General features: G+C 42.4%; 1 protein-coding gene across 1 annotated transcript in view; it reads left to right on the forward strand.

The window, feature by feature from the left end:
- The window catches only part of LOC124012255 (collagen alpha-1(XVI) chain-like), a 140,747-nt gene that overhangs the window by 2,110 nt on the left and 131,137 nt on the right, over positions 1-7,500 (forward strand). The gene's annotated exons all lie outside the window — the stretch shown is intronic.

Here is a 7,500-nt window from a genome sequence, read left to right on the forward strand (position 1 = left end):
TCAAAAGTAGTAAGTAGTTGCAAAGTTGCTAATTAGCTAAAATTATAAAGTTGTCCATGATGTGATTCGAACACACAACCTTTGGGTTGCTAGATGTTCGGGTTATATTCTTTAGTAACCTATCTTATGTAACCATACCAAACGTAACATATCATACTAATTTGAGTGGCCCTGATTTATGTTTACTATGTTAAGTATAGTCTATGAGACCCGTGTGTATTATTCCTCTCCTGCATCGGTTGGCTGTAGTGCTTTGGCCTTTTCAAATAGCAACGGTTTAGTCGAGCCTCAAACCCTTCCCTTGAGGTTGAACAATGCAATGGAAAACATGTGTGAATGTGATGTCAGCCAACATAAAAGAGTACTTTTTACACATGAGTTGAAAATTAGAGACAGACCATGAGTTCTATCAAAAAAAATTGAGTTTATTCTGCAGGCCTAGAAGTTTGAACGATGATAGGCCCATGCGGTAGACTTCAGTTACAGCAACCATTTTTACACGCACACACACATTGTCTACTTTTATTCCATTTTTTTTTTGTAGCTTTACCCCTTTTTCTCACCAATTGGTTGTTACAATCTTGTCCCATCGCTGCAACTCCCGAACAGACTCGGGAGAGGCGAAGGTTGAGAGCCATGCGTCCTCTTAAACACGACCCTGCCAAACCGCACTACGTTTTGACACAATGCTTGCTTAACCTGAAAGCCAGTCGCACCAATGTGTCAGAGGAAACACCATACAACTGGCCACCGTGTTAGCGTGCAAACACTCCCCTAACCCAGATAACGCTGGGCCAATTGTCTGCCAACACATGGGTCTCCCTGTCGCAGCTGGCTGTGACACGGCCCAGGATCAAACCCAGATCTGTAGTGACGGATCAAGCACTGAAATGCAGTGCCTGAGACCGCTGGGCGTCTCGGAAGGCCTAGAAATATGTTAAATGACCAGAAAATACCACGTGGCCCATCATATTAGGCTATGTGTATTACTGGGCTGTAGTTTGAAGAGAGCACAGTTCGAGAGACTTGCACTTTCTCTTGAGTTACTTTATAATTATTCAGACGGAGACAAATATGAGTGATCAATATTTATTTCTTGACAGTGATGTAAACTATAACCTAATCTTATTTAGGAAGCACATTTTATTGGAAAGATAACTTCCCAGTGCCCATGCATAGGCTATAACCTACTCTATTTAATTGATACCACACACGCCTGATCTTGCTGGCTTAAATGGCTAATGAACTTGAAGCAGCAAGAACGATGAGATCGATACTTGCAGTCGCTACGTTTTGCGTATATTATACAGCCTACCTTTTAGGAGGATGATTAGCATATAGGATATAGCCTACCTTTTAGGATGATGATTAGCATATAGGATATAGCCTACCTTTTAGGATGATGATTAGCATATAGGATATAGCCTACCTTTTAGGATGATGATTAGCATATAGGATATAGCCTACCTTTTAGGATGATGATTAGCATATAGGATATAGCCTACCTTTTATGATGATGATTAGCATATAGGATATAGCCTACCTTTTAGGATGATGATTAGCATATAGGATATAGCCTACCTTTTAGGATGATGATTAGCATATAGGATATAGCCTACCTTTTAGGAGGATGATTAGCATATAGGATATAGCCTATGTTTTAGGATGATAATTAGCATATAGGATATAGCCTACGTTTTAGGATGATGATTGGCATATAGGATATAGCCTACCTTTTAGGATGATGATTAGCATATAGGATATAGCCTACCTTTTAGGATGATGATTAGCATATAGGATATAGCCTACCTTTTAGGAGGATGATTAGCATATAGGATATAGCCTACCTTTTAGGAGGATGATTAGCATATAGGATATAGCCTAACTTTTAGGATGATGATTAGCATATAGGATATAGCCTACCTTTTAGGAGGATGATTAGCATATAGGATATAGCCTACCTTTTAGGAGGATGATTAGCATATAGGATATAGCCTACCTTTTAGGAGGATGATTAGCATATAGGATATAGCCTACCTTTTAGGAGGATGATTAGCATATAGGATATAGCCTACCTTTTAGGAGGATGATTAGCATATAGGATATAGCCTACCTTTTAGGAGGATGATTAGCATATAGGATATAGCCTACCTTTTAGGAGGATGATTAGCATATAGGATATAGCCTACCTTTTAGGAGGATGATTAGCATATAGGATATAGCCTACCTTTTAGGAGGATGATTAGCATATAGGATATAGCCTACCTTTTAGGATGATGATTAGCATATAGGATATAGCCTACCTTTTAGGATGATGATTAGCATATAGGATATAGCCTACCTTTTAGGAGGATGATTAGCATATAGGATATAGCCTACCTTTTAGGAGGATGATTAGCATATAGGATATAGCCTATGTTTTAGGATGATGATTAGCATATAGGATATAGCCTACCTTTTAGGAGGATGATTAGCATATAGGATATAGCCTACCTTTAAGGATGATGATTAGCAGGCAGAGACAAATAAATGGGTCATGAAAATTTATTGAAAATGAACAAATGTTGGTCCCGCGCTACAGACGGCTATATCGGTCCGCTAATACAGGACTAGTAAAGGCCCAGTGCACTGCTTTTGTGAAAAAATTTGTTTTAAATACTATAATTTTTTATTCAGATTTTTCAGGGGGGGGGGTTCCAGAACCCTCAGCACCCCTACTTCCCATGGCCTCCACTTCTTTCCATGATCAATATTTATTTACAGACACTGTAGCAAACTAATGTCTAATCACATTTTATTTCATTGCCTTGGAAAGATCACTGCCACATGATTCTCAGCCAGTGCATAAGCAGCCTACTCTATTTCATTAAGACCACATATATAGGTACTAGGTGCACTTGATCTCACACACCTAACTAGGAGAGAAAAGGTAGGCTACTTAACTTGAAGCAGCGTATTCTGAGAGTGTGTGAATAATGCCACAAAGATGTCCCTTTAATGCAATAGGCTAAAGCATACAAAGCAGAACGATGACCAATTCCAAATCATTTGCTGGACATCAAAAATGTTTTTTATCCCAAAGTTGACTGTCTGAACAACAATCCAACAGCAGTATGAAAAATGCCAACTGTGCTGCAATGATCTCTGGTGGGACCCGCAGCCATGTCTATGTTTGTTAGACTATGCAAAAGGCTGCAAAATTCTCAAAACAATTGTTCCTAGTATCCTTGCATTTCAAAGTGCAATTTAAGACAGAACGTGATATTTACAGAGTATTTCCCTGACTCAATAGCTACTTGATAGAACTAATAAAGATGCACTGTCGAACGTTTGTATAATTTCAGCCAGTTCACTTGAAAGTGGTCCCCGGAAATTGTGTACTATGTCACATATGTGCAGAAATGTGCATCAAGTCATTGCTCTCTATCTCTCTCTCTCTCTGCTGTGCCCATTGAGCCGTTGGGCCCGTCCTGCACCTTATTGGACAAAGGTGGGCAGGCTTTTGCTAGCAGTCAGTCTAATGACGAGGGCTGAAGCTCATTGGCTTAATCTCAAATTGCTAGGGCTGGCGCATGTGGGGGAAAATGTAGCGAAAATGGCGCTGCACAGTAATTCTGCTCATAGATTATGCATGTATGAACTGCACATTGACACATCCAGCCCAAAGCGGGAGGTTTAAAAAATACTTACAAGTCAAAGTACCGTTCAATCTTTTTAAACGGGAACTGTAACTGGAAGGCAATGTTCCTTCTGCTTTGGCTTCTCATTATGAACACTCATGATAACTACACTTTTTGAACGCAGCCCAGAGGAGATATAGTAACGACTTGTCACTGTTTATTAAAGGAGTCATCCCTTGAATACTGTCTCCCTTTTAATTTGCACCAATCTTGGCTTAACCTGGGTCAGTGAATATTTGGAGGGACTACTGTAGCCTCAGGACATACATTATATTTAGTTACTCTGTCTGCCTTCATTCCATGTCTCACGTTGCAACAGGTCTGAAACACATGAATGCTTGGCCTATTAATCACAGACTGGGTTGAATGAGGTCCTAGTGTGTGTGTGTGTGTGTGTGTGTGTGTGTGTGTGTGTGTGTGTGTGTGTGTGTGTGTGTGTGTGTGTGTGTGTGTGTGTGTGTGTGTGTGTGTGTGTGTGTGTGTGTGTGTGTGTGTGTGTGTGTGTGTGTGTGTGTGTGTGTGTGTGTGTGTGTGTGTGTGTGTGTGTGTGTATGTGTGGTCTTAGCCTTTAGGGGCCTGACCCTACAGAATGGATTTGAGGTTGTTTTCAAAGCACAGCACCAAGTCCACTCCTCAGTGTCTGAGAGGGATAAGTCCTGTGATTGGGCTGTCACTCAGTGAGGTGGGCATGTGACCGAAGACATTTCAAGAGGAGCTGCAGTTTACACACAGCAGCACACAGCACACTAATGTACTTTGTCACACACATCCTATACAAACACTACAACATCATTATACCGCATCTGTATTGATGTTATTACAAACAAATTATATATTGTAATATTATATCAAATGTTACTCAATGGTTAAGTTTGACAATCACCGGTCATGTGTGTGTGGTGTGTCTGTCCGACAGTCTGTCTAAGTGTGTCTTAGGTGACTTTCAGAGCTGTCTTTTTCCCCTCCTGTTGTCCTGTGTTTCTTCCACAGACAGAGAGCCAGTCCCTCCTGAACAGCGAACACAGCCTTTATCTGTTATGGCCAGCTGTTAGAACATACTCTGAGAGAAGAAAGAAAGAGATCTGTGGATCTGTTGGGGCGGTAAACGAATTGGAGTGGGTCCAGGGTGTCTGGGAGGAAGGTGTTGATGTGAGCTAACTTGGGATGTGTTCATACTTTTTCATTTTTATGAGTATATCTATCCTGAATAGGCTAACCCGTTGACATCAATGCTTTATGTCTGACAAAAGTTATGCAGGCGGCTGGACGGGTCTCAAGTTGGCGATAAATGATCAGGAATAGACATATATTATGTTCTTTCATCGCCTTGCAGCTAGTTAGTTCTTCTCTGGAGGACTCAGAATCTTCTCCTAAATGACCCCACCTAGGGTTCTGGTCAAGACTAGTGCCCTGTATGGGGAACACTAGGGTGTCTTTTGAGATGTAGGTAGTCTAAATCGAGAAAGATTGGAATTCAAAACAGGGTCATACTATGACCCAGGGGTTTGTGGGTAATTGCTTGTCCTGGATAGGTGGGTAAAGACTCCCAGTCTGTGTTTCTGTCTGTCTTCAGGGGTTTGCTGTACCTGGAAACATAGGAGTGGTATGTGTGTGTATGTGTGTGTGTGTAAGTAATCGTTACTGAGGCTGCCTGTGTCTGTGTCAGGGGAAAAGCTACACTTTCACAATCATTACAACTGATCTACTCCAGCTGAGCCTAAAGGGCAATGTAGTTGACGTGTTAGAAAAGTCACAAGTGTGTGTGTGTGTGCGTTTGTGTGTGTGTGCTGTTGTCAGGCCACATGTGACCATCTGGCGCTGGTGGTTGGCTATAACGCTGTCGTGGCTCCAGTGAAATACTCCCCAGATGTACACTAAGTTGTTTGTGTGTTTTTGCCTTTGTGCATTTCTTCTGGGTCTGTTCTTTGTACTTTCATGCATGCGTGTATAGCGTTTGTTTATGCAGGTTTATTTTTATGAGTTTGTGCTTGTGTGTGTGTGTGTGTGTGTGTGTGTGTGTGTGTGTGTGTGTGTGTGTGTGTGTGTGTGTGTGTGTGTGTGTGTGTGTGTGTGCGTGCGTGCGTGCGTGCGTGCGTGCGTGCGTGCGTGCGTGCGTGTGTGTGTGTGTGTCAGTATCCAGTCACAGCTGGTCAGGTCCAGATGGACACTATAATGAGGATCATCAGACTACATTGAGTGACATTTCTCCCATATGAATACTGGCCGTCAGTTAGCTAATTAATATACACATACTGTACCTTATCACCTTTTCAATCTCATCTTCAACACATCAGATCTTAGCTATTATGATAATCAGGACAGTTTTTTTCATATTCAGTATGTTTTTAGTTGTTCTGTTTTACCCACTTTTTCTCCACAATTTTTTGTAATATCTAATTGCGATCCAATTTCAATCTTGTCTCATCGCTGCGACTCCCCAACGGGCTCGGGAGGCGAAGGTCGTGTCATGCGTCCTCTGAACATAACCCGCCAAACCACGCTCAAGTGACGCCTGTAGTGACGCCACAAGCACCGTGATGCAGTGCCTTAGACCGCTGCGCCACTCGAGAGGCCCCCCAGGACAATTTTCTATGAATATGGTAGCTAATTTTGGCTCGATGTGGGATTCAAACCTGCAACACTGTTGGTTCAACGCCAATACAACTAGTTCCTGTGTGGCCCATTTGAAATGGCGAGCCCAGGCTGGGGCGAGGAGAGGGAAGTAAGCTATACTGTTACACCTGGAACACTGTTGGTTCTACACCAATACAACTAGGTCCTGGACCACTGTTGGTTCTACACCAATACAACTAGGTCCTGGAACACTGTTGGTTCTACACCAATACAACTAGGTCCTGAACCACTGTTGGTTCTACACCAATACAACTAGTTCCTGGACCACTGTTGGTTCTACACCAATACAACTAGGTCCTGGAACACTGTTGGTTCTACACCAATACAACTAGGCCCTGGACCACTGTTGGTTCTACACCAATACAACTAGGTCCTGGAACACTGTTGGTTCTACACCAATACAACTAGGTCCTGGACCACTGTTGGTTCTACACAAATACAACTAGGTCCTGAAACACTGTTGGTTAACATTTAACATTTAACATTTAAGTCATTTAGCAGACGCTCTTATCCAGAGCGACTTACAAATTGGTGCATTCACCTTATGACATCCAGTAGAGCAGTCACTTTACAATAGTGCATCTAAATCTTAAAGTGGTGGGGGGTGAGAAGGATTACTTATCCTATCCTAGGTATTCCTTAAAGAGGTGGGGTTTCAGGTGTCTCCGGAAGGTGGTGATTGACTCCGCTGTCCTGGCGTCGTGAGGGAGTTTGTTCCACCATTGGGGGGCCAGAGCAGCGAACAGTTTTGACTGGGCTGAGCGGGAACTGTACTTCCTCAGTGGTAGGGAGGCGAGCAGGCCAACTAGTTCCTGGAACACTGTTGGTTCTACACCAATACAACCAGTTCCTGGAACACTGTTGGTTCAACACTGTTAGGTTCTAATTTTTAGAGTACAAACTCAACGGACACTATGGAAGCTTAACCAAGTTTATTCTTCCCAGAGGATCAATATAGCTGCATTAGACAAAGACATTGTTCACACAAGCACTGATATTTAACTATTTCTCCTAGGCTGAGTCTCCTCCTACACATCTGAACAAACCTTTGTATCTTTATTGCTAGGCAGGAAACTTAAGTGATACGGGCCATAAACTTTTCTTTCTCCCTTAACGTGACCTGACGTCGACCCCTTCATCACTAATCAATGACTCTCTCCCCTTATCAATGCCTGCCACGTGATCA

The sequence above is a fragment of the Oncorhynchus gorbuscha genome, linkage group LG24, assembly GCF_021184085.1.
Source record: "Oncorhynchus gorbuscha isolate QuinsamMale2020 ecotype Even-year linkage group LG24, OgorEven_v1.0, whole genome shotgun sequence".
NCBI classification, from domain to species: domain Eukaryota; kingdom Metazoa; phylum Chordata; class Actinopteri; order Salmoniformes; family Salmonidae; genus Oncorhynchus; species Oncorhynchus gorbuscha.